Below are 26,577 nucleotides of genomic sequence, written 5' to 3' on the forward strand. Positions count from 1 at the left end.
TTAGAGAATTTATCATTTTTTCTGGACTGGATATAAAAACCAAAACTTATCTTTTGGTATTGGTCATGCTGAAAAAACATCTTCAGGAGGTTTTTCCAAACATACTAAAAAATGTTATTTTTATTTTCAGTCTACTTTGGTCCCTTTATAATTATTTATCCAAGTCTCCATACATTTATTCTAGGCAATTACTTTATGATTCTTTAATTCATTTTCAAGAAGAATTTTAAGCTCTTTCCCCCCCCCCTGGATTTCTTGAACTGATGATATCTGTGAGAATTATGCTTTAAAAAGCAAAACAGAAAGTTAACCAAAATTAAAAATTTGATGAGCAGTGAACACTATCATAGCAAATATTAGTACTCCATACTGTCAATATGATTCTATAGTTTGTTTGCAGATCTTAATGAAATAAAATATGACTCTCAGAAAATAAAAAGTTAAAGACTGACTTCTTAAATATGTCATGTCTTAGACCTAAGGCTTTTTTTTGGCTCCAGGTGGGAGGCTGTATCCATTTGCTTCTTAGCTCTTTCTCCAATAAGATTATGTTTTTATCAGGAGGAGAGTTTTTATTTTTCTTTCTCGTTTTTTTTTTAATAAATGGTAGTTAAAAACATGTAAGAAATGAGCAGGTCTCTTTTACTGCACCTGTTACATATAACCCCGTTGTAACTAGTCGTCTGGAAAGGACCAAGGGAGGGCTTTATCATTGTGCAACAGGGCACTCTATAGTATGTAATGTGCATTTCTTTCTTTGGACATAATCTGAATTAAAATGTTACTATTTCATTAATAAATATGATATTTAAATCAGCAAATTAAAAATCACCACTATGTGTTAAAACTCCCTTAGATGACACTTCACTAGTCAGAACACGGTAATTATTTTGAAAAATCAGCTCTTCCAAGGTAACTGGGCAGGTACAATATTTTATAAAGTAAATTACCAGTTACCATCAACATTCATCAGGGACTCATTTGGATTTTATTACAGGTTGACATTTACTTATTTGCCCAATTTTAAAAATTACAACGGTTGCATGACTGCCCCAGGGCGCAGCTGTAGAAAATTAACACACTAATCACATAAATTATCATAAATAAAAGGTTATAAAAGTAATAGCATACAATTTTTTAAAAGCAACTTATGACATCCCTAATAATACCTTAAATTTATATAGCACATTGAAATTGTCAAATCTCTTTTATCTCTATAGTTTTGAAGTTTAGAAACTCTGGCATAGGAATGCTATTATTGATACCATTTCAGAAGTGGGGAAGCAGAAAACCTTAAATAGCTGTTCAGTTGACCTAGGATTAAACAGCTAGGTAGGTTCAAAGTCAAGTCAAGAGTTAAATCTCCTGAACTCCCAACACTCCATTTTTTCCCTTTATATTTCTCTTTCATTGAAGAGTAGAATCAGAGAAGGCAATGGCACCCCACTCCAGTACTCTTGCCTGGAAAATCCCATGGATGGTGGAGCCTGGAAGGCTGCAGTCCATGGCGCCGCTGAGGGTCGGACACGACTGAGCGACTTCACTTTCACTTTTCACTTTCATGCATTGGAGAAGGAAATGGCAACCCACTCCAATGTTCTTGCCTGGAGAATCCCAGGGATGAGGGAGCCTGGTGGGCTGATGTCTATGGGGTCGCACAGAGTCGGACACGACTGAAGTGACTCAGCAGCAGAAGAGTAGAATATCACTTACCCTCTGTGCTCCAATCTATCAACACATTTAGTGAACTGAAGATCACGAATATATCCTGATCTACCTCCAGAGCTGCCAGTCTTGTCTAAGCAAACATTGTCTCTTGTCTAGACTACTGATTGTGATAATGCTCCTCCTTCTCACCCCCGTAAAATACATATCCTACAGAGTACCCAACTGATTTAAAAAAAATATAAATGAGTTTTACCATTTTAATTCTTATAGTGATCTATGGATCCATGTAATGTGACTCCCTCTTCAATGTCATCTCTTATCACTCTCTACCACTCCAGCTCTGCTTCCTTTTCTCTGACTGTTGAGCATGCCAAGATTGATCCTCAGTTCAGTTCAGTTCAGTGGCTCAGTCGTGTCCGACTCTTTGTGACCCCATGAATCGCAGCACGCCAGGCCTCCCTGTCCATCACCAACTCTCGGAGTTTACTTAAACTCATGTCCATCGAGTCGGTGATGCCATCCAGCCATCTCATCCTCTGTCATCCCCTTCTCCTCTTGCCCCCAATCCCTCCCAGCATCAGAGTCTTTTCCAATGAGTCAACTCTTCGCATGAGGTGGCCAAAGTACTGGAGTTTCAGCTTTAGCATCATTCCTTCCAAAGAAATCCCAGGGCTGATCTCCTTCAGAATGGACTGGTTGGATCTCCTTGCAGTCCAAGGGACTCTCACGAGTCTTCTCCAACACCACAGTTCAAAAGCATCAATTCTTCGGCACTCAGCTTTCTTCACAGTCCAACTCTCACATTCCATGCATGACCACTGGAAAAACCATAGCCTTGACTAGATGGACCTTTGTTGGCAAAGTAATGTCTCTGCTTTTGAATATGCTATCTAGGTTGGTCATAACTTTCCTTCTAAGGAGTAAGCATCTTTTAATTTCATGGCTGCAGTCACCATCTGTAGTGATTTTTGAGCCCCCAAAAATGAAGTCTGACACTGTTTCCACTGTTTCCCCATCTATTTCCCATGAAGTGATGGGACCAGATGCCATGATCTTCATTTTTTGAATGTTGAGCTTTAAGCCAACTTTTTCACTCTCCTCTTTCACTTTCATCAAGAGGCTTTTTAGTTCCTCTTCACTTTCTGCCATAAAGGTGGTGTCATCTGCATATCTGAGGTTATTGATATTTCTCCTGGCAATCTTGATTACAGCTTGTGCTTCTTCCAGCCCAGCATTTCTCATGATGTACTCTGCATAGAAGTTAAATAAGCAGGGTGACAATATACAGCCTTGATGTACTCCTTTGCCTATTTGGAACCAGTCTGCTGTTCCATGTCCAGTTCTAACTGTTGCTTCCTGACCTGCATATAGGTTTCTCAATAGGCAGGTCAGGTGGTCTGGTATTCCCCATATGCTACTGGAGATCAATGGAGAAATAACTCCAGAAAGAATGAAGGGATGGAGCCAAAGCAAAAACAATACCCAGTTGTGGATGTGGCTGGTGATAGAAGCAAGGTCTGATGCTGTAAAGAGCAATATTGCATAGGAACCTGAAATGTTAGGTCCATGAATCAAGGCAAATTGGAAGTGGTCAAACAAGGAGATGGCAAGAGTGAACGTCGACATCCTAGGAATCAACGAACTAAAATGGACTGGAATGGGTGAATTTAACTCAGATGACCATTATATCTACTACTGCAGGCAGGAATCCCTTAGAAGAAATGGAGTAGCCATCATGGTCAACAAAAGAGTCTGAAATGCAGTACTTGGATGCAACCTCAAAAATGACAGAATGATCTCTGTTCGTTTCCAAGGCAAACCATTCAATATCACAGTAATCCAAGTCTATGCCCCAACCAGTAACGCTGAAGAAGCTGAAGTTGAACGGTTCTATAAAGATTGATCCTACCTCTGAGTTTTTGTTGTTCTTATATTTTGCTCTGTTTGGAATGTTCTATTCCCTGATTTTTTGCAGAACTTATTTCCTCTTTCTCAGAGACTTCCTTTGATAACCGAACCTAATCTGGCTTCTCTTTCTTTTTTCTTTCCTTCATCCTGGCCTCCAGTCATTCTTTATCACATGATTCTGTTTTATGTGTATAGCATCTGTCTTTTGTTACCAGGAATTATCTCACCCATGTATTTATTTACTTGTTGATTGTACATCAATTCTGATGAATTATAAAATCCACAAAAGCATTGATTTTGTATATCTTGGTTACTTCCTGTAACAGATGCTGTTCATCCTCTACTCCTCCACTCATGTCTCTTGAGGCCATCCTAGAAATCACCTGCACCCCAGTTGACCCTTGTTTTATATTCCCAAAGCTTTCTATTTCCACACCTTCCTGCCTGAGGGCATTCTTTGGTCATTCTTGGAAGACAAGACATGCTGGAAAGTTGATGCTTCCAGGTACAATACTCAGTCGGTAAATAAAAGCAGGAAATCATAAGTAAAATACACAGTTTTCTCTTTACTTGGGTAGACAGTTATAAGGTCAAAATTATAGGCATGTTTTATATCTTTCAGAGTCTCCAGCATAACCATACACAGTAGTAAATAACTTATTCATGCACATTTCATTGACTCTTATTTATTTCTTTGTTCTTTGTTGTTCTTAATTAAAATCAAGATATTTTTACATTTCCATATCTCCAGTGCTTGTTCAGATTTGTCGTTCATTGTACTGTCACCTCTCCCTGCTTTGTTTCTATCCTCCTTTTTTCTACCCTAGCTTGTCTTGCCAATGCTAATGATTTTTCTTTATGATTTCCTTCTCTGGTTTGTAGTAACTTATTTTTTGTCTATATGATGTTTAAGAGCAATTTATGTTAGTATACAGTGAGCACTGAGTATTTTGGTGATTGGTCAACAATTCTTGTAGGGTATATTTAGGCAAAAATGAGAATGAATCCCTTGTGACATTCCTTTCCTATACAAAGGAATGGATTTTCATGGCAAATGCCTGGTCACTCCAAATGACTTTGGCTCCTTTTCCTCAATACCCATGCTTTCTTCTTCTATAGTTGAATTTATGGCCACCCCCTAAAAGACTATTTTCTTGCCTCTTTCAAAAATATGTGGCCCTATGAATAAGCTTTGGACAAAAGGATGAAACAATGAAGAAGATATGGGCAATTTCATATATATGCCTTTGAAAGGAACAGATGTGTCTTTTCTTTTCCGTATTCCCCTACTTTCTGGCTATAATAAAGATGTGGAGGTGCGATGTTCTTGGGCAACACAGAAAAAAAAGTTGGATCCTTGCAACATGGATGGAACTCCATATCCATACCTGGTTTCTTAGGACCCTGTGAAGCAAGCTGCTATACCAGTGTAGGCTTAATGTGAAGGAGATAAAAACGACCTAGTTTCAGCTAACCATGTTTTGCATCTTAGTTCTGTGGAACTGACCCATGGATGGTCCTAATGATTAGGGATGTCCAGCAGAAGATCACATTGTTAAGTCTCTCTCTTTTCTTCCCTTCTCTTCATTCTCTCTTTCTTTATCTTTCTCTCTCTCTCTCTTTATATATATATATATATATATAAAATATACATTTATTTCTATAATAAATTGGCACACACCCATAAAAATCAAAACACATGAACTAGAACATGTGATGTATAAAAAGAACACATTTCTTAAAAAGGATGGGTTATTTGGAATGTTTCTCCTCAAAATAATGTGATACATATTTACTCTCTTTGAGGTTATCTGTGAGATCTATGCATGGGTGTGATAGTATGCATGAATAATAGCAAAGACACATTCTGTAGTGTTCTCCCATCATAATAGGGGTCCCTAGCCTGATTATTTTGACAGATGTTAATATAGAATTTGAATTACAAGTAATCTAACCATGGGTGAAAGATAATAGTGTTTGACATAGCTGTTTCAAAGTATCACTGGAGAAATTGTAACACATGAAAATTAAAAGTTGTTTTTCCTCTTTTGTGGTTACCTCTGAGTTAGTTGTATTATTCAGCCAGTTACACTCTTGGGTATTCTAATTCTGTTTTTAAAATTATGATAGCGAAACTCTACATGTTTGTGTGAATTGTAAATAAGAAAGTATATATACTAAGTAGTGAAAGTGAAGTCACTCAGTCATGTCCGACTCTTTGCAACCCCATGGACTGTAGCCTTCCAGGCTCCTCCGTCCATGGGATTCTCCAGGCAAGAGTACTGCAGTGGGGTGCCATTTCCTTCTCCAGGGGATCTTCCTGACCCAGGGACTGAACCTGGGTCTCCCGCATTCCAGGCAGACGCTTTAACCTCTGCGCCACCAGGGACGCCTACTAAAGTCTACTAAGTAGACCACCCCACAATTCTATGGCCCTCTTCCACTTTCAAACCATGTCCTGAATGGCTCAAAACAAAGCAAGTGGAGTGTCTGAACATGCTTGATTCTTTCTCATGTACTCCTGTAGCTTAGGAATCTGTTGATATAGAGCATCTCAATGTGCTTACTTGTCTTCTGACTTCTGGGTAGGCACTGTCAGTGATCATCAAGGAGGGAGATAAAAGATCTGACTTCTTCTGGGTGATCACAGCATGAATTGTCCTTAAAAGAAAAATCACTGCTCTTCAAGGTGGCTCTCTTCACACAGACATTTTGTTTCCAGGTTGTGATGAGTCTGTTATTCTCTGCCCCTTCAGGCCTAGAGATAGTACCAGCTGCAGTGTACATACAGCATTATTATTTTTGGTGTATCTACTCACAACTTGTTAATAGCTCATTTTTTTAATGTGCTGTATTCAGATATCCCCATTTAAGTGTATCATATATTTCTTCCCAGAACCTGACTGCTATAGTTTGGAAAATCAGCTTTTAGTGAATATTTCAAGGGAGATTTCTTCTTTCTTTCTTCTTGCAATATTTCTCACATATTCTTACACTTGTTTAAATGTTACAGTAGATTCAGTAGTTAGAGCGGAAAAGATTTAGGACTGAAAATCATTATGCCAAATTGGAAAAGCACATCATGCTGAGTTCTGTGAAGACATTAATATTACTTTGCTATACACTATATTCATAAGGATCGCAATCATTTTTATCTATTTCTGCTTTTTTGATTCCCAGAAAAATCACTTTTCCCCCCCTAATATATAGTTTTTCCTTGGGCTTCCTGGTGGTTCAGCAGTAAAGAATCTGCCTGCAATGCAGGAGCCACAGAAGATGTGGGTTCAATCCCTGTGTCGAGAAGTACCCCTAGAGGAGGGCATGGCAACCACTCCAGTATTCTTGCCTGGAGACACTCATAGACAGAGGAGCCTGTGGGCTATAGTCCATGGAGTCAGGAAGAGTCAGACATGACTGAAGTGACACATGCATATTCTTTCCTTGGAAGCCTTAAATCAAATCTAGCCTAAATCAAATCTCTCTCAGACTTCTTTTTTTGGAGGCAAACCTCCTATTTAGATTAGCATGGAAGTTTTTCTTTTATTTACCTCTCTTCAATGCTTGTAATGAGTATCATATTTTCATGAAGACTCTTTTAAAAAAATTCCTAAAAGGTTTATGGAAGATAGTAATTTCAAAGCTTTCGGCAGTTTTCTGTATTAAAGAGGTTGTGACATGAATTTACCTTTGCAGTTTCTCTTTTTAATAAAAAAATTAAAAAACTGTGATCTTTAATTATGCAAATATAAGGCAAGTATTGAACAATCATTCCTGAGAAAGACATGCGTTAAAATAGAATCCTTTTATTTTTTAAAAGTTTTTCTTGGTGTTACTGAAGGTCAAAAGTTTTAATGTAGATTATTAAGAAATGTTACAGATTATCCCTGAAATTCAAAAGAAATATAAACTTTCCTCCTAAAAATCAGTGATAAAAGTAAGAAATCAGTGAATAGATATTTTAAGACTAGAAAGCCAAGTATTCTGGTTCGTACATGTGAATAGGAGTCTAGTCAGATATTCTGCAAATATTCTGCCTTGTGGTCAAGTAATGGTTTCTTTTTTATGTAACAATTTAGATTTCATCATCCCTGAACATTTTCACTTACTCTTGGGAGGAATGCTTGTATTTTGTCTTGTCCAACAAGTCATTTTATTAGATTGGCAACAGGTGTCACAGAGAGAGTAAGAAAAGATGTGCAAGCCTGATTTTCATCCCAGAGCAGTGGAAATATAGTCAAAAGGAGATTGGGCTGGGCAACAGAAACTCGACCTGGACCAGAACTGGTGTCCCAAAACTGGATCAGTACTTAGCTTTAGGATACAATATCCTGCAACTGTATGTGCCAGAATCATTCTATGGTTATTCATCAAGTAGGTTCGCCTTAAGATGTGGAGATGGGTATCCTCTGAGAACTTTGGAAATACTGAGTATAGATCTTTCTTGTGAGAGGAGACAAGAAAGGAGGGCTGGATAGATGAACTGGGGTTTTGGCCATGAGGCGTTTTCCTCTCTGAGCTCTGTGGTTATTGACCTTGGAATAAGGGCAGTTGGGAAAGAATATGTCATTGTGCAATAGGTAGTTCACCTCGTGCTTCAGGTGAAGTGAAATATATACGCCTACTCTGAGGAATCTAGAAACTATTTGGGGAAGTAAGACTAATGAAGAAATTGCTACAGAATACTGAGATGCAATTTTGAGTTACTGTAATTTCAGGACTAACAAATAATATGACCTTGTTTTGTAACTCGAGAAAGAAATGGCAGCTCACTCCAGTGTTCTTCCCTGGTGAATCCCATGGATAGAGCTACCTGGCAGGCTGCAGTCCACTGGTCTCAAAGAGTTGGAAATGACTGAAGCAACTTGGCACATTATATAATTACAAGCTTGCCATATATAAGTATTTTCATTTAATTTTGTAGAAGATAACCAGTGAGGTTTGGTTTCTCCATTCTTGACCAGGCTTGATTAGAATAAAGGTGATGTTTTCTGCATAAGCTTCCTATCTTTTCTAAGTATCAACCAGAGTGGGGGTTGGCATTAGCAGTAGAATACAAGGTTCTAGAAATTCAAATTACTTTATTTTCTATTTTCACTCATTTATACATAAGTGCAATCCAGTTAAACATAAAGGGCAGCCTCCCAAGAGAAAATAATCTTAAGGGCTCTCAAAATTGGGCAATTTGTAGCAAGGGGTAATCATCATATTATCATTTTATAAGAATAGCTACCATTTATGAAGTACTTACTGTTTTGCTAATATGCTTTGCATATTTTATCTGTAGTCCTTTTTAAAACAATGCAGATGAAGTGTTATTATTCTTATTGATGACAAAGCTAGAGACTCAGAGATGTTAAGTGACTTACTATAGATAGCATGGCTAATAAGTGGCTGTGTAAAGATTCAGATTGAATTTGGGTTGGATCCCATGCCAATGAGTTCAGCCAGCCAGGGTACTGCCAGAAAGTTTTGTTCAGATGATGTATCTATGAGTTCTTTGGTCTTTTTTTTTTCCCTTTTCTTTTCATTTTTACTTCATAAGCTAACCAAGCTATCTTCTTTCCACAATACTGTCTATGACTTGGTCATCCAAATGATAAATCTGTTTTGTCATTACCTATTGATATATCTCTTGAATACCACTTAAGTTAGTTTATAACTTCTAGTGAGTATCCAGTCTCTTTTCAGAGAGTAAGAGGCTACAGGTTCTTTGACTGACATAACATCATTTACTACATCAGTTCCTAAATTATTTGAATTGTTTGCCTTATTCATCTCCACTCACAGCTAATCCAAAATTGACTAGAGTTGGGATCAATGAGATTCAAATTAAATCTTATACCTTTATTTAAATCATTAGTCAGATAGATTTGATTTACATCATTCTATTCCCTACTCCACCAGAAGCATTTACTTGACATAGCTTAAGCCATATTACATAATTTTCACAACTCAGACAAGAATGTCAATTTAAGTTTTAGAAACTACACCATGTACATTTGCAGTGATTTATAATGTTATCTTATTAGATTAATTCTACAGCTGTATCAGAAAACTGCACATCTAGATTTGTACATCTAGACAGTTTTACATTCATCATCTTCAGTTTCTTCCAGAAGGATGCATTTTTCACAAGGTTTGAGCTGTTTCTTAGATGAGCTGCTTGAATTTTGCATAAATGAAGTCTCTCAAATATGGTGGGAAGCTTTACTAAAATATTCTGAAACAGAAAGATCACTTTTGGGTTATACTGCAACTGTTGGTTTTCTTTCATGCCATCTTGCCATTAAGTCTCAAATGAATGAAGGCTAGTACGTAGAAATACAAATAGTTATTTGCTAGGTACTGTGCCAAATGCTTCACCTCCATGATTTTATTTAATTCTTATACCAACATTCAGAGGCAGGTTTTATTATCCGTGCTTTATTTATCAAAACAAAACAAAACCACACACAAAGAGGTAAGCGATAATGTGCCAAAAGCCACGATGTCCAAATGACTCTAAAATTCTTTCTTTAGCCACTGCAGTGTGTGCCTCCCTGGGCCGCACTCGACATCTAATTCATTATTTCTGGACTTTTATTTTAGTGGTTGCCCTGCCCCTTCTTTGCACCTTCCGTCCTTGATTTGATCCACATCATTTTTGAAAATTATGTTACTCTTTTGAAATGTAGCAAGGTTTAAAACTGCTCAAATTTGATAAGAAACGAGGGAAACATAGCTCAATCTAGCCTACTTATTTACCAAGGTAAAACAAAAAAGATATGCCCACGTTATGTGTGAGATAAGATGATGTTCTAAAATATCAAGTTACTTTTCCAGGTATCAGCAAGGAGGACTAGGGCCAGCAAAGGAAGCTGAGGTCTCTCTTTTCATTTTAATTCTTTGGAAAGTATATGTTGTCTTTTTCCTTGTGAGAGTGAACAGCTAAATTATGTTCTTTAACGATAGTTGTTGTTGTTTAGTCACTAAGTCGTGTCTGACTCTTTTTTGATCCCATGGACCATAGCCCTCAAAACTACTCTGTCCATCCATGGGATTTCCCAGGTAATAATACTGGAGTGGTTTGCCATTTCCTTCACCAGGGGATTTTCTTGACTTAGGGACTGAAACTATGTCTCCTGCTTTGGCAGGCAGATTCTTTAACCCTGAGCCACCTGGGTAGATATCACTTAAAACTTACTGTCAGGCCCTCTGATTGGAGATATGTGTAACACTGACTTACTGTGACCTAGGAAAGGCTGCCAAGGATGTCTTCAACAAAGGATATGGGTTTGGTATGGTCAAATAGATCTGAGAACCAAGTTATGTAATGGAGTGGAATTTTCTACTTCTGGTCATGTTTATATCAATATAGGGAGGGCAACCTAGAGGTCAAATACAAAATTTGTAACTGTGGGCTGACCCTCACCCAAAAGTGGTACACAGACAGTACTCTTGGAAGAGAAATCTCTTTGGAGAATAAGTTGGCTGAAGAGTTGAAACTGACTCTTGATACCATTTTTGTACTAAAAATGGTACCAAGAAAAGAAAAGAAGAGTGGAAAATTAAAGGCCTCATATAAACAGGATTGTTTCAGTCTTGACAGTAGCATTGATATAGATTTTTCTAGACCAACCATCTATGATTGGGCTATGCTGCCCTTTGAAGGTTGGTTTGCAGGCTATCAGATGAATTTTGACACAGCCAAATCCAAACTGTCACAGAATAATTTTCCACTGGGTTACGAGGCCACAGACTTCCAGCTGCACACTCACATGAACAATGGCACTGAATTTGGAGGGTCCATCTACCAAAAGATGAACGAGACGATTGAAACGTCAATAAACCTAATGTGGACGACCAGCAGTGATAACAGCCATTAAGGCATCCCTGCTAAGTACAACCTGGATATAGAATTTCTCTATCTGATAAAGTAAATAATATCAGTCTGATTGAATTGGGTTATACTCAGACCCTTTTACCCAGAGTGAAACTCACCCTGTCAGCTCTAATTAATAGAAAGAATATCAATGCAGGAGGCCACAAGTTTGGGCTGGGATTTGAACTAGGTTTTGAGTAAAGCATCAGCTTTGTCCCTAGAGATGAAGAAAAATGAACCCACTATATTTTGACCTTAAAATTCTTTTGTGAAATTTCAGTAGTGCGAACTTTTTATTATTCTGAAGAATTGTAATCCTCTCCACACTGAGGCCTACCTAACAAGTCCATCCTAAGGGAGGTACTTGAAGGAATGTCTAGAAGTCGTCATGTTCCTGCTGCATTTCAGTTCAGTTCTGCAGTGTTATTTTAAATGTCTTCCTCAGCAATAGTGTAGTGTCATGTTAGAAAGAAGTTGACCCAACCCTCCAGTTGTCCATCACGTCCTACATGTCATACACCACTTTTTTATGACCTTGTAATGTATTTGCCTCTGTACTATAGTGGAATCTTTGGTTTTGCATTGGAATAAAATAAAATAAACCCATCATATTTGGAACATAAAAAAATAAAAACAAAAACATATTGTGTAAAAGGATAAAGTTTAGAGGTCACCATTTCTAAAAAGGAAGGACAAACTTTGATTTTCTAAGGTTAGGATCCAAAATACAGTTTGTGTCAGCTAGGTTGATAATGAAAATGAAAGAGAATGGAAGCAAGTATTCCCTTTATTCATAGTCAGATGTCACAGATAAAAGAATTTCTAATGCATTAATAGAACAAATATTAAATACAATTGAAGGATATAGGGAGATTTTCCAAGAAAAATTAACATAATGTGATAAATTCAAAGGTTTCAACAAGTCATTAAATCTGTTTCAAAGTAGCTGTATAATTGTACCATCAGAAGAATTTTAATTATCCGTAAGAGTTCATGGTAACTGAAGCATTGAATGAAAATGAAAACTTTTTTTTTAAGATTTCTTACAATTAGATAATATATGAAAACAAATGTGCAGTTAGCATAAGTTACAAAATTTTTAAAAATGTTTAGCTGGTATGGTCAAGAAATTCTGCACTCCTCTGAATTAAGTAATGTTACTAAATAGACAAGTTTTTAGAAAATATCAAATCGCTAATGATGACATAGCACTCATTAAAGGGAATTGACACTATTCTAACACCTTGAAAAATGAGGAACAAATTTAATTTCATGATAATAAATCTCAGTTGTTTTAAAGTGTGAAATAACATTGTGTTTTCTAGTATTTTAGTTTCTTCTTACATCATAAATAATCCACACAAGAAGTATGATGACTCTCAAAAATGATACATTATCATTCTCTTATTATAATAGTGGTTGTAGAAGTCTATTAGGCACAGTTAATTTGTCCCTAATCACTTTTGTGTGCTTAGTCGCTTCAGATGTGTCCGACTCTGTGCGACCTTGTGGACTGTAGTCAGCCGAGCTCCTCTGTCCATGGGGATTTTCCTGGCAAGAATACCAGGGTGGGTTGCCATGCCCTCCTCCAGAGGATCTTCCTGACCCAGGGTTCGGACTGGTATCGTTTATGTCTCCTGCATTGGCAGGCAGGTTCTCTACCACTAGCGCCACCTGGGAAGCCCCTCTAATCCCTTTTACTTTCCCCCATTTGTATTCAGCTTCAGAATGAAAACCCCGTTGTTCCCCATCTGGGGCTAACCTTGACTGCTTTCTCTGCCATTTTATTTCAGCAGTTTGGGCAACCCAGCTAACTAAAAAATTCTGTGTAGTGCATAGAAAGATGACAAAAAATAAATTTCTCAATTCTATACAAAGTTAAAGAGATTGAAAAGTACTCAATTTTTGTATTGCTGTATAGTTTTACAAAGAGGGACAACCAGTTTTAAGTTTTATATGCTACTAGAAGTATCTCACTTTGTTTTATTTATTCATGGTTATTGCATTTTTAATCCCATAAACATGGAACTGGAAAAAAATATATATAATATTATAATGTATTATTATGGAATATATTTTTGTATTTATATACAATTTATATTTATAAATTATATGTGCTTAGTCACTTCAGTCATGTCTGACCATAACCCATGAGGCTCCTCTGTCCATGGGATTTTCCTGGAAACAATATTGGAGTGGGTAGCCATGTTCTCCTCCAGGGGATCTTCCTGACCCAGGGATCAAATCTGTGCCTCCTCTTTGCAGGCAGGTACTTTACCTTCTAAGCCACTGGAGAAGGCAGATAAATCATATATTATAGTATATTATTATATAATACATTTTTGTATTTATATGAAATTTATATTAATAAATCATAGATACATTTAAGGAAAAACTCACGTACCCTCATCTGTCTTTGGATTTATCTCAATCCAAAGGTAAGCTAGGAAGTTTAAGGCTATTGGATTAATGAATGGTTTAAATAGAGATAAGTATTATTTCAGTTATGTGTCCATAAGGTTCTTTTGCAATTATTTTAATTCAGTGACCTTTTATAGTTCCATCTGAGTCAAAGAATTCTGGAGTGCTGGTGGAAACTTTGTAACATTTTATAAATAGAAGTTGAATGAAAAATAGAATAGAAGAGCTAACTGTGTCTACAGATAAATAAATATTCTTCAAAATAGTGATTGGTCTTGGGTGACAAAGCTTTGCTTTTGTGATAAAAAGCTTGCTAACAGTGTTTTAATTGAAACTTTTAATCTGAATGTTGTCTGAATTCTGTTAAATGTTACTTTCCTACCTTAATTCAGATTTTCTTAATCTTCATTTTCACATTGAGTATTGTTACACTGTCTGCCTCATTACGCTAAAGAAAGATGAAGTAAGCTATTAACATTCTGAACAGCCTATGAGATGTTATGATATAGAATGTCATTCATTTTTATGAGTTGGCTGTCAGTGTGGGCTGCAATAAAGTTATAATTCCTTCCTGGTATTATGTGATAGCTGATATTGCTGCAAAATCCTTATTAAAATTTCAATAATTATAAATTAAAACAAAAGTAAATGGTGTTTTTATGAAATACTTGTTTCTGAAAGTCAGGTGATACAGAACAGGGCTCTCCAAGATGGACATTATTTGCTTTGTAGATTTAAAACATCATAATTTCACTGTTATTTTCTTTACTAAAAAACTTAGAATCATTCAAAACTTTTAGCAACAGAAGCTGGTTTGCTTATACTGAGAGAAGTGAGATGACGAAGTTGCATTATTGCTTCACCAAGTCTACTCTTAAATTGCTGCATGATGTCATTTGACAGAAAACTTGAAAGTTACAATTTGAGTATTTTTTTTCTATTTAAATATTTGGTAGAGAAGGGACAGTCAGTGCTTTACATGTCATCTCATGGCCTCATTAAATGAATATGTTAATGTAGCATTCAGCTTGCGAATTTCCTCATGCGAAATAGAAAACAACTACAAGAGAGAGCCTCTAGGACAGTTAATGCTGTATTATTTAAGCAGAAGTTATCAAAACATGCACACTGTCATTCAAAACAAAGGAATTTATACTCAGAGTTCGCTCATATATATTATTTATGAAAAGTATGTATTGAAAGAAAGGAAATATTTTATTTTATTTATTTTAATTTTTTCACTGAAGTATAGGAACTATTTTAAGTTAAGTAGATGATAAATGTCATTATAATGAATGTGATTGGAAAAGAGTATATAAAGGAGGCATAATCATTTTATGTCATATGTTTCATAGCGTTTATTCTCATCTCTATCATCTTCATAAATTACTGAAACTTGAGGAGAGAAATTTGGCGCTTTTAAAGATCTGTCTAACTTTGTTTAGTAAGATACCATGGACTTCCCCAGTGATGCAGCGGTAAAGATTCTGCCTGCAATGCCTGTTCAATCCCTGGGTCTGGAAGATCCCCTGGAGAAGGAAAGGGCAATCTACTTCAGTGTTTTTGCCTGGAAAGTCCCATGGACAGAGAAGCCTGGTGAGCTACAGTCCATGGAGTCGCAAAAGAGTCAGATACATCTTAGCAACTAAACAAGTAATATACCCAGAGTGAACTTGACAAATTTGTATAGGCCCATGAAATAAGATTAAGATTTGTATAGGCCCATGAAATAAGATTAATGTGCCAGTATAAAGGCAGTCTACCTAAAAATAGATTGATCCACTGAACTGTCATAGCACCTTAATTCTATCACTTAATAAAATATCTTTATTATGAATCTTTATCTTTATTTTGAATCTTTACTCATAAGTCTTTGTTATTCACTAATACTGTATATTGTTTTTGTTATTGTTTTATTTTGTTTTATGCTCCATTGGAGGTGAGACTTTCCACTACACTCCAGAATATGCCTGTCTTCTGGCCACCACAGTTAACATTTCCATTGCTTCTATCAACAGAACCTAATTGCACCTGGTGATGGTATGGATAATTGAGAAAGTAAAATATTGTGGAATTAGCAAAAGATATGCCAATCCTATGAACCATCAGTAGAGTAATAGCCTAGTTGTATCTCTAAATGTAATCCATGGATCTTGTGCATCAGCATCATCTGGAATGCCTATGAAAATATTGATTCAGGATCCCACCTCAGAGCTACTGAGGTAGAATCTGTATGCAATTTGCTTGATGATCAGCATGTTACAAACTCCAAGATAATGGACATGGAAGTTTTTATAAGTGGTGTAAATAATTGTCAGTGATGATGCCTATGCTGCTAAAAGCTCTGAATCCAATGGTAATTTTCAAAAAACACACAAGGAAAGAGGCACAATGGTTTTCAAATCATTCCAGAATAGACAGGTAATTTTGTCATGGAAATCAACTTGGCAAATGCTTCTTTTTTTCTTATTTATTTAAATAAAATTATTTTATTTGAAAATGTGTTGCTTCTAAATTGAGTCTCTTAGCCTTGACCCCATGGTCATCATTTGGCAGGGCCATTTAACTTAGTCTTTCTGAGCATTTTAGGAGGCAGAATAGATCAGTAGATCATGGTTAGAACATGTACTGGTCAATGTCTCAGCAAAAAACAGATGGAATGCTAGATAATGAGTGACCAGGGATGGAGCTAGGGACTGAAGGCACAAAATTTAAGAAGACACTCAATCTGAAGTGTGTGTAAGCACTCTAGGTGCATTATCTTTTAAAGAACAAGTGTTATACCTAGAAATTCCAGAGTAATGAGGTCAGGGCAATAGTTACCAGAACTCAGAGAGGATATGTCACCTAATAGAAGTAATCTTAGATGGAGGAAAGCCTGATGCCAGCAGCCACCTTACAAGAAGGAAGCCAGAGGAATAAATATGCACGTATCCCTCTCCTCCATTCTCTTTATTGGTTGAACATAACCAGAAGCTGGAGGGAAAGAGACATCTTCACTGGAGTCCATACTCCCAAGTCAGCTTTCCAGGGTCCCAGCAGGGTGGCAAAGACTGGGAAGTGCATCTGTGGTGAGGGAGACAGGAGGCACTGGGATAAGACAAAGAGCCAGAGTGCCTAGGGCTCGCAGTTCACCATCATCTGTCTTAATGTCTTAGGGCCTTGCTCATGTCTTCTATATGCAGGAGTAATAGCATCTGCCTCATAGAACTATTTTTAGGAATAAATTCATATCTATAAAGATTTTATTTACATTTTTATTGGAGTATAGTTGATTTACAGTGTTGTATTAGCTTCAGGTGTATAGCAAAGTGAATCAGTTATACATATATCCACTCTTTTTTAGATTCTTTTCCCATATAGACCATTAGAGTATTGAGTAGAGTGACCTGTAGGTCCTTATTAGTTACCTATTTTCTTGTTTTAGTTATCTATTTTATATATAGTAGTTTGTGTATCTTGGAGAAGGCAATGGCACCCCACTCCAGTACTCTTGTCTGGGAAATCCCATGGACGGAGGAGCCTGGTAGGCTGCAGTCCGTGGGGTCGTTAAGAGTCAGACACGACTGAGCGACTTGACTTTCACTTTTCACTTTCATGCATTGGAGAAGGAAATGGCAACCCACTCCAGTGGGTTGCCTGAAGAATCCCAGGGATGGGGGAGCCTGGTGGGCTGCCATCTATGGGGTCGCACAGAGTCGAACACGACTGACGCGATGTAGCAGCAGCAGCAGCAGCAGTTTGAGTATCTTAATCCCAATCTCTCAGTTTCCCTCTTCCCTTCTCCCCTTACCATCTGGTAACTTTAAGTTTGTTTTCTATATTTGTGACTCTACTTCTGTTTTGTAGATAACTCCATTTGTACCCTTTTTTAGATTCTACATAGAAGAGATATCATATGATATCTGTCTTTGTCATATATTACTCAATATGACAATCTCTAGGATCATCCATGTTACTGCAAATGGCAGTATTTTATTCATTTTATCACTGAGTAATATTCCATTGCATATATGTACCGCTTATTCATCCATCCCTCTGTTTCCTGTGGATGTATGCCCTGGTATAGGATTGCAGGATCATATGGTAGCTCTATTTTTAGTTTTTTAAAGCAACCTCCATACTATTCTCCACAGTGCCTGTACCCGTTTACATTCTGACCAACAGTGTAGGAGGGTAGACCACTTTTTGAGGTAAAAAGTAATTCAGAGATTCCCTATAACCTGCCAAATAAAGTCAAACTTTAAAGCAAGATATGGAGTCACTGACATGAGCTTACTTTCTGATTCAGTGTTCCACTGAACCCAATAAATTTTCTCAGCAATTGTTTATCTAAAAAGGAGAAAGTCCTTTATCATGCCCTTTTTAAAGATGTTTTTGCTGTATATAGGATTCTAGTTTGACATTTTCTTTTAGAACTTTAAAGATATTTTATTGTTCTATGACTTGGAAAGTGTATGATGAGAGGCGAGCTATAATTTTAATTTTGTTCCTCTGATTGAAATGTTTCACCCTATGGCAGTCTTCAATATTTTCTATTTATCTTTGGATCCTCACCTTTTAGCTAATAAATGCCTAAGAGTGTTCTTTATTTTATTTTAATTTATTCTCTCTAGGATCCATTGTGCTTCTTCAATTTGTATACTATTGTCTTATGAAAATATTGGAAAATTATTGGCCATGGGTCTCTTTTTCTTTAAATAATTTTTTATGTCCTGTTGGGTCTGTCTCTCTCTTCATTTCTCTAGGATTCCAGTTATAGGTATTTTATTATGTTTTGTCTCACAGATTTTGAATGCATTTTTCTCTTCGTTATTGTTAGCTAACTTTTCTTAAAAATTGTTTTCCCTCTTTGTTTCATAAGGATCATTTCTATTAAACTATCTTAAAGTACAATTTTTTTTTCTTTACTGTATCCAATCTGCTAATAAAACCATCAAGGGAATTCTTCAGGTCAGATATATTTAAAAAAATTTCTAACATGTACATTTGATCTTTTTTTTTTATAGTTTCTTAACTCCATTTAAAATTCCTGATTATGTTTATTGTCTGGTTTTTCCACTAGATTAGTTTACATATTAGTTAGTGTTAGTCACTCAGTCGTGTCCAACTATGTGACTCCATGGATTGTAGCCTGTCAGGCTCCTCTGTCTATGAAATTCTCTAGGCAAGAATATTGGAGTGGGGTTGCTATTTCCTCCTCCAGGGGATCTTCCCAACCCAGGATTTGAACGTGGGTCTCCTGTATTGCAATTGGATTCTTTACCATCTGAGACGCCAGCGAAGCCATTTTACATATTAATTATGCTTATTTAAATATTGTTTCTATATCTGGGCATATGCAGACCTGGTTCTGTTAACTCTTCTATTTCTTGACAATTGGTTCATTTTTCTTGACTTTCCTCTTTTGTCTGTGTATGTCTTATAATTCTTGAAAAATGAGGTACATTGTGATAAAAGAACAAGAGAAACTGAAGTATATATTACTTATGCCCAGTAATGGGCATAAATAACACTTCTGTTAAGCCATTTGTGTGTAGCTAAAAGCTCAACATTCAGAAAACTAAGATCATGGCATCTGGTCCCATCACTTCATGGGAAATAGATGGGGAAACAGTGTAAACAGTGTCAGACTTTATTTTTTGGGGCTCCAAAATCATTGCAGATGGTGATTGCAGCCATGAAATTAAAAGACGCTTACTCCTTGGAAGGAAAGTTATGACCAACCTAGATAGCATATTCAAAAGCAGAGACATTAATTTGCCAACAAAGGTCCGTCTAGTCAAGGCTATGGTTTTTCCTTGTGGTCATGTATGGATGTGAGAGTTGGACTGTGAAGAAAGCTGAGCACCAAAGAATTGATGCTTTTGAACTGTGTTGTTGGAGAAGACTCTTGAGAGTCCCTTGGACTGCACGGAGATCCAACCCGTCCATTCTAAAGGAGCTCAGCCCTGGGATTTCTTTGGAAGGAATGATGCTAAAGCTGAAACTCCAATACTTTGACCACCTCATGTGAAGAGTTGACTCATTGGAAAAACTCTGATGCTGGGAGGGATTGGGGGCAGGAGGAGAAGGGAATGACAGAGGATGAGATGGCTGGATGGCATCACTGACTCGATGCACATGAGTTTGGGTGAACTCCGGGAGGACTCGATGCACATGAGTTTGGGTGAACTCCGGGAGTTGGTGATGGACAGGGAGGCTTGGTGTGCTGCAATTCATGGGGTCACAAAGAGTTGGACACGACTGAGTGACTGAACTGAAAGTCAATCTAGTTAGTAATTATACTGGGTTTACATTTTTTGTTTCTATGATTGCGTTCAGTGAACCAAGTGAAAGTGAAAGTGAAGTCGCTCAGTCGTGTCCAACTCTTTGTGACCCAATGGACTGTAGCCTATCAGGCTCCTCCATCCATGGGATTTTCCAGGCAAGAGTGCTGGAGTGGATTGTCATTTCCTTCTCCAGAGGGTCTTCCTGACCCAGGAATTGAACCTGGGTCTCCTGCATTGTGGGCAGACGCTTTACCATTTGAGCCACCAGGGAAGCCCTCAGTGAACCAAAGGCTTCAAATTTCTTTTGTAGTGAACTGTCTTAGCTTGCCCGTGTCTGTGGGCTGGAGTTCCAGAGGATTTCCCCAGTATTTCTTCTCTACCCTAAGCTTTCAGCAGGCCCTGTGTGCTGCCCTGCATGCTTTCATAACAAAGTCACTCTCTCTGCTTTAGTTCCTTCTTTTGTCACAGGCTGCTATTGCTTATGATTTGGTAAAGGATAATGGTTGATATAGGGAGATATCTCTGTTCTAATACAACAGCAGTCTTAAGCAGACATTATGTGTGTGAGGCAGGCAAAATCGCAGGGGTAGTTTTTTTTCAGTTTTTCCCATCCTCTAATGGTAGACAACTTGTGACTTTTACAAGGATGGGTTATCTTTCCCTTTGCCTCCATTCCCGTGGCAGTCTAACTTTGTCTTTTATTGGTGATGAGGGACAAGTTGAGTGCAAGTGAGATTCCCTCACTACCATCAGTGGCAGTAGCATTCTACTTTATATGAATATTGTAGCAGCATCTGGAGAACAAAAGGACTTTTTTCTCCTCCCCCAGTGGCAGCCAACTTTTTTGTGGTATTAGGGTAGTAACATCTGGAGAAGGAAATGACAACCCACTCTAGTATTCTTGCTGGGGTAATCCCAATGGACAGAGTAGCCTGGTGGGCTACAGTCCATGGGTTTGCAAAGAATTGGGTGTGACTGAGCAACTGAGCACACAGGTAGTGACCAGATATGAAAGTGTTTCCTTTCTCTCTCTCATTGACAGATGGCTTGTGCCTTATGTTAGAGCTGGTCTGCTGTATGGGTCAATCTCCTGCTTCTCACTTAATGTAAGCCAATATTTGCTTTATAGCACAGAAAAGCCTAGCATGTGGGATAGTATATAGCCTTTTCTCTAGGGACTGCTGATCCTCACTTTATTTTCATACAGGGTCCAGAAATCTGAAGGCTTCTACAGATTCACCTGTTCCACTGTAAAACCTACACAGACGTTCTGTGTGTCTTTTGAGGGGAATTCTTTTGGGTCTCCTGCCCTGTCACCATTTCTTTTTGAGCACCTATTACAGAGGCCCTTGGAAAAAACCTAACAAGTTGATGTAGCTTGTATGTCTGACACTTCTAGAGATTTTAAACTGTCATACTGAAGCATAAACAGATTTAAGAGTTTCTTAAAATACTTAACTATTTAGTTATCAGCTACTTTTTCCTATGCTCTGACAATAATGAGAGTTTAGTGTTTTCATCTCTCACTGGAAGAGACTCTCATTCTTTGAAATCCACATCATCTGGTTGGCTTGTAATCTCAATTTTCTGAAGGATTCGAATTATGATTTTATACATTACCTAAAGGTTTTTCCAAAATCACTGCAGATGGTGACTGCAGCCATGAAATTTAAAGATGCTTACTCCTTGGAAGGAAAGTTATGACCAACCTAGATAGCATATTCAAAAGCAGAGACATTACTTTGCCAACAAAGGTCTGTCTAGTCAAGGCTATGGTTTTTCCAGTGGTCATGTATGAATGTGAGAGTTGGACTGTGAAGAAGGCTGAGCGCCGAAGAATTGATGCTTTTGAACTGTGGTGTTGGAGAAGACTCTTGAGAGTCCCTTGGACTGCAAGGAGATCCAACCAGTCTGTTCTGAAGGAGATCATCCCTGGGATTTCTTTGGAAGGAGTGATGCTGAAGCTGAAACTCCAGTACTTTGGCCACCTCATGCAAAGAGTTGATTCATTGGAAAAGACCCTGATGCTGGGAGGGATTGGGGGCAGGAGGAGAAGGGGACGACAGAGGATTAGATGGCTGGATGGCATCACTGACTCGATGGACATGAGTCTGAGTGAACTCTGGGAGTTGGTGATGGACAGGGAGGCCTGGCGTGCTGTGATTCATGGGGTCTCAAAATGAGCAACTGAACTGAACTGAACTGAAAGGTTTTTCATTGTTAGGAGGAGTATGATGTTTTATTCAAGCTTTTTGCATCTTATGTGGTTGCAGAACTTCCCTTAAGTTACATTATTTTCCCCTCTAATTACTTTTAACTAGGGTTTGTACATGTAGCTAGGCGGAACAAAGGAATAAAACATATACAAAGCCAGATGTTATGGGAGTCTGTCTTCCCAGTTCAGGTCCCCCATGCTGGGAACACTAAAGTGGAGTCCAGACCCCTTCCTCTTCTGGGGACCCTCTTGCAGTTGTGATATTCCTCTTGCTTATGTGGCTGTGACAGGCGTGTGGGCTCTGCCTAGATTTCATCTTGACTTCTCCTATCTATCTCAGTGTGGCCTTTTCTTTATATCCTTAACAGTACAAAATCTGTTCTGTCAGTCTTAAGGTAATTCTCAGAGATAGTTGTTCTATATGTATTTGTAGTTTTGATGTATCTATTAGAGAGGTCAGCTCAGAATCTTCTTGTTTCACAATCTTGATCTTGAAACAAATTATTGTGCTTTGAAGGCCCAGAGATAAGATGTACTTGAAGGAATCCTGGAGAAATGAAATCAGTACTAGACATACCTTTTGTAATAAATATATTTTATCTAGATGTTGCCAGCAGCATTGAGACACTTTTTATGTAAACTCTTGGCGTTGCTTATAGCATTGACTTAGTATATGAAGGGGCTTCCCAGGTGATGCCAGTGGTAAAGAACCTGTCTGCCAATGCAGGAGACATAATAACTGGATTCAATCCCTGGGTGATGAAGATCATGGAAAGAGGGCACAGCAACCCACTCCAGTATTCTTGCCTGGGGGATGTCATGGACAGAGGAGTCTGGAGAGCTGCAGTCCAGGGGGTCGCAAGGAATTGGACACGGCTGAAGCCACTGAGCACGCACACATGCAAGTGTAGGAAGAGTCAGCGGAAAGAGAGATGGAGAGATTCATCTGACAGAAAAGCATTGCTATCCAGATCACACATTTCCAGTCTTCACATTCTGTCCCTAGTTAATAACAAAAATTTTCTGAGTGCTCACTTTGTATTCAGTAACCTCTTAGTTTGCACTATAATATTTATATTTAAAAATCTTATTCAGTCCTCATGATAGTCCATTTTGCAGGTGAAAAACAGACTCAGAAAGGTTAACTATTTTTCCATAATGAAACACCTAGTAATAATGTGTCTTAAAGACTCGCCAGCCTGGACCCTGGAGGACCTCCATAGCAGTCTCCCTTGCAGTCTCCTTTTACCATCTGAAGTTTTATCTTTCCCTTTCTAGTTTTTGTGGAAAAATAGCAATGTTTAGTTCTTCACTGACTATAATAGCTCTCCTGAGCTAAGATTATTGCATCATACTTGCTAGAAAAAAGTTACATTTCCTGTTCTAAGTTCTGTTATCCCTCTTCTTGTTGACAATAACTGACTAGTTTAGGCCAACTTTTCATAATGAATAATGGCCTGTCAGTGTCTCTTCATCAGTGACGAGTTCATCATCCCTTCCCGCTCTGAGACTCTGAAGATCTCAGATAAAATAAAATTAGTACTCATCCTCTGAGGCAATCTGATGAAACTCCCACCCAGCTACACTTGTTCCTTTGGGAGATCAAAATGAGCTTCTCTGACCACTTCTTCTCTTAGCTCTCAGTCCCCATGGTTGATCCTATCCTGGGACTTATATCTTTTGGCCTCTTATGTCCAGTTGAGAGAATATTGTTTTTCAATTATCTGTTAAGTTTAATAATATTGAAAACCAAGAAGTTTTCTCCAAGTAAATAATGTTTTTTAAAGATAGTGTTTAAGATTTCATTTTATAGATAAGTTTAAGTTATGAATTTGTCTTTCAATTTTGATATGATTTTGGTTGACTTAGGAAATTATTTAAAGTTGTTAGCATATCTATAGATATTTGGAAATATCTCTGGTCAACCACATAGCCACCATTAATTTAATAAATAAATTAGAAAGAGAATAATCATGGATTTTGCATATGAATTTCTTCACAAGTTGTGTAATGTTGGGCCAGCTGGCTCATTTCCTTCATCTTTAATTTTACTCACCTCTAAAACAAAGATAAGAAAATGGTGAAAAAATGATTAACATTTTAAGTTGTCTAACAGGGCATAACAATTAGGTGATACTCAGTAAATGCCAGTTCTGTCCATTTGTCTTACCCAACTCTTCCTGTCCTTTCCATCATTAATGTTTTCCTCTTTTGAATACATGAGTTAAAAAAAAAAATCACATTTTGTTAAATAGCCAGGTGATTTTTTTTAGCAGATATTTGGGTAAGATCACAAACACTAGTCTTTCTTCCTATCAGCCCTTTTTCACAGGAAGTCTGGGATTGTGTTTGTCTTCTATCTGTGAAATTTCTGCTCTGTGATAGCTTGCCAATAACTTTCTTTCTGATTGTTATGGTACCACGGAGCTTAGAATCACCAGTCCCCTTGGCCACGAGGGCCAGGAAGTCAAGGAGTATCCCTTGTGTGGATTGCATATACCCATTTTCTTTAGCTAGGAAATTTGAAAGTGGAGGGGGAAGACTTGCTCTCTTGCTGTAGGAAATCACTGGGAAAATGCTGTGCCTGTGGGCTTTAGCACTGCAGTGCGATAGTGCCTTGTCTGTGTCTGCATGTCAGCTTTTTGATTGTAGCAGGAGGATGCCATGACTGCTTGCTTTTGTTGGCCCCAACCAGAAGCCTGAAGAGTGTTGAATTGACTTTTGGCAGGAAGAGGATAATGCTGAGACTCCTTATACTTGCTAGCCCCAGCCAGAGGGTGGGAGAGTGTCACGGTGGCCAACACTTGCAGATTTTAACTAGGAATCAGGAGAATGCCTCAGCCATTCATGCCGGGCCATCCCAAAAAGGGAGGAAGAGAATGCTGCAACTGGCAGAGCTCTCTGGTTTCAGCAACACATCAGGATTGCACCTGTTACTTGTTCTCATGTCTAAGATTTTCTGCTTTGTCTAGCAGGTTAATCAAGGAGCACAATGTTATCTTCATTGCCTCCATCAACAGAAGTGTTTCCACCATCTCCTGACACTCCAACCAATGCCTTTAGATTCATAAACAACGCTTTTTAACATATAGAATTGGAAGTTTTCAGACTGCTGGTTATTGGGATAAGTAAGAACACACACAATCCCTTTTAGAATATCCCTAAACTTTGTATGTTAACTTGACAAATTAGCCTAAATCTTCTAAAAACACAAATTACCATAACTCACCATTATGAAATATACAATTTAAATTGCCTAATTTAAACTCCTCTTAAGGAATTTAACTTGTAGTTTGAAAACTACCAAAAAAGAAATCTTCAAGTCCATATGGTTTCACTACTGAAATCTACCAAATGTTTAAAAAGAAGTGAAACAGATTCTATGTAATGTCTTTCAGAAAATAGAAGAGAGAAGACTTCCCAGTTAATTTTTAGAAGCTAGTACTAGATTGATGTCAAAACCAGACAAAAACTGTACGCAAAATGAAAACTATAGACTGATATTCCTCATACATATAGTAGTAAAAGTCCTTGACAAAATATTAGCAAACAGAATCTAGCAGTAGTAAAGATTGTATATGGTATCTATGATATGTTTATTCCAGGCATGAAAGGCTGATTTCACCTTGGAAAATAGCTTGTTAGATTAAAAACACAAAAACAAAAAACTAAACATGCAATTTCCATATGACCCAGCATTTATATTTCCAGGTATGCATCCCACAGAAACAGACTTATATTTACAGAAAAATCTGTACATGTTAATTTTTAAAAGCTTTATTTATAATTGCCAAAAACTGGAACACATGTAGATATCTCTCAATGGGTGAATGTTTAAATAGACTATGATACATCTACAATATGAAATACTATTTTAGAATAAAAATGGGCAGACTATTGATACATGAAACAGTCTGGTTGAATCTTCTAAGAATTATACTGAGTGAAAAAGCTAATCCCAAAGAGTTACATACTGCATGATTCCATTTATATAACAGTATTTAAATGACAAAGTTATAGAACTGGAGAACACATTACTGTTTGCCACAGGTCAAGGAAAAGGTGGCTGAGGGAAGAAGGTGAGATCAGATCAGATCAGATCAGTCGCTCAATCGTGTCCAACTCTTTGCGACCCCATGAATCACAGCACGCCAGGCCTCCCTGTCCATCACCAACTCCCGGAGTTCACTCAGACGTCCATCGAGTCAGTGATGCCATCCAGCCATCTCATC

The 26,577-nt window shown here is 37.6% G+C and overlaps 1 pseudogene; it reads left to right on the forward strand.

The window, feature by feature from the left end:
- Positions 1-11,638, forward strand: part of LOC109564384 (voltage-dependent anion-selective channel protein 3 pseudogene) — a 101,765-nt pseudogene extending 90,127 nt beyond the window's left edge.
- The last annotated feature ends 14,939 nt before the right edge of the window (positions 11,639-26,577 follow it).

Source organism: Bos indicus, chromosome 10 (assembly GCF_029378745.1).
Source record: "Bos indicus isolate NIAB-ARS_2022 breed Sahiwal x Tharparkar chromosome 10, NIAB-ARS_B.indTharparkar_mat_pri_1.0, whole genome shotgun sequence".
Lineage (NCBI taxonomy): Eukaryota > Metazoa > Chordata > Mammalia > Artiodactyla > Bovidae > Bos > Bos indicus.